The sequence below is a fragment of the Grammomys surdaster genome, unplaced genomic scaffold (genome assembly GCF_004785775.1).
Source record: "Grammomys surdaster isolate TR1022 unplaced genomic scaffold, NIH_TR_1.0 271, whole genome shotgun sequence".
Taxonomy (NCBI): Eukaryota; Metazoa; Chordata; class Mammalia; order Rodentia; family Muridae; genus Grammomys; species Grammomys surdaster.
Window position 1 is genome coordinate 2,056,179 of NW_021604712.1, and position 2,330 is coordinate 2,058,508.

Below are 2,330 nucleotides of genomic sequence, written 5' to 3' on the forward strand. Positions count from 1 at the left end.
GCTGGAATTAAAGGCGAGTGCCACCACCGCCCGGCTGTACTCAATTCCTAAGGGAGAGTCACAGTCAATTGTCCCAACACTAGCCATATACATCATTTTGGGGACTTTCAAGTTACAGCTCAAAAGGTGGCTAAGAAATCTTTTCCCTCTTTCGTCTTTTTAACTTTTTAAAATTTATTTTTATTTTATGCGTATGAGTATTTCATGTGTACTGAGTGTGTGTGTGTGTGTGTGTGTGTGTGTGAGAGAGAGAGAGAGAGAGAGGTACCTGAGGAGGGGGGGGCAGAAAAAGGCGATCCCCTGGATCTGTAGCTGGGGTTATGAACTGTCCTGTCGGTGCTGGGAACCGAACCAGGATCCTCTGCAACAAAAACAAGTGCTCTTAACCACCTGGTCATCTCTCAGGGCCCATCCTTCTTACCTTCTTCTTAAAATGGTGTATTTATTTTTATTTTACATCCATTGATGTGTTGGTCTGTATGTGTGTCTGTGTGAGAGTGTAGGATCCCCTGGAACAGGAATTACGGATAGTTGTGAGCTGCCCTGTGGGTGCTGGGTATTGAACCTGGGTCTTGTGGAAGAACAGTCAGTGCTCTTAACTGCTGAACCATGTCTCCAGCCTCCCATCTTTCTTTTGACAAGTGAGTTTACAGGGCAGCTGTAGAGATGCCTTGGCTGGAATTATATTGATAAGGTAAAGCCAGAAGCTAGTAGGGTGTCTGCTGGAAGACTTTAGTGCATGTCCTGTCCTTATAGCTGTTGTTTTTTTTTTTTTTTCTGGTAAGATTTGTAGAAAACCACATGTTTATGGTTGGGAAGGGAGAAGGAGCTAAGCAGTTACTAACTTTTCTGGAATTCTTGCTTTTCTGCTGGCTAGTGGCTTCACCTGGGATGCTTCAATAAGGGTTCCTTTCCCCTGATCATGTTACCTTAATATTCTCTGTGTTTCCATCCAACCTCTGAAGGCTGCTTCAGAGAATTTTACACTTATGAAATGTGGGATAAGTCAAGTATGGTGGCTTTCAGCTGTAACTCCAGTACTAAACAGACTAAGGCAGGAAGGTCTCTATGAGTTCGAGACCAGCCTTGGCTACATAGTGAGGCCCTTACCTCCACACAGACAAAAACCTTTCCATGAAAAACTATAGGCAATCAGAGAAAGAACAAATTGCCTTCACCTTGGACTTCAAGAAGAATGGATCTGTCACCAACTAGGAAGGACAGAGACTCTCTTTCAGACAGTGGTTCTGAAATCCTTTAATACAGTTCCTATGCTGTGGTGACCCCCAACCATAAAATTATTTTCATTGCTACTTCATAGCTGTAATTTGGCTACTGTTATGAATCACAATGTAAATATTTGTTTTTTTGGTTTTTGTTTTTGTTTGTAGACCAGGCTGGCCTCGAACTCAGAAATCCACCTGCCTCTGCCTCCCAAGTGCTGGGATTAAAGGCGTGCGCCACCACTGCCCCGCTCAATGTAAATATTTGAAATGTAGGATATCTGTTATGTGACCCCTATGGAGTCAAGACCCACAGGTTGAGAACCACTGCTGTAAACCCTGAGAGCCTCTTTCTAATGAAAAGATAGGTTAGGGACAATCTAATCTAATCTAATCTAATCTTTCCATCTCCAGGATGAAAGGATAGGTCCTGCTAGGAGACAACTGCTGTCTCTGGATGGAAAACTGTTACACACCTTTAATCTCAGCACTCAGAAGACAGAGGCAGGTGGATTTCTGAGTTCAAGGCCAGCCTGGTCTACAGAGTGAGTTCCAGGACAGCCAGTGCTACACAGAGAAACCCTGTCTCGAAAGGCAGAGGCAAGTGGATTGCTATGAGTTCAAGGCCAGCCTGGTCTATACAGTTCCATGAAAGCCAGGGCTACTCAGAGAAACCCTGGGCGGGAGGTGGGAAGAAAGGCTCACCCATGCAGTCTGGTTGAAACCTCTCACCAGCAGCAAAGCAAGAAATCCAGCACAATTCACACCACCTCCTGTATGGCTCAGGGAATAATTCTGAAGAAGGAGCAGATTGAAACCTTGCAAGAATTTAAAGGGTGAAGAGCTGCGAAAGTCCATCCTCTAGAGTCGTCAATCACTGTAGGCGTGGACTCAGGACGACAGTTGCCTGCAGTGGGCCCACACAAGACTGGCCCTATCAACAGTCGGTTGACTTACTGCTGAACTGCCGGCTATTGGCAGGTTCTAGGGAAAGCCGTGTCACTCTCTTCAGTTGCATACCCAGTTCCAAGCCCACCAGGCTTGAAACCCGTGGTCACATAGCCCTAGTTTAACTCAGTGAATTACCAAACAGAAAGAGTGGCTGTG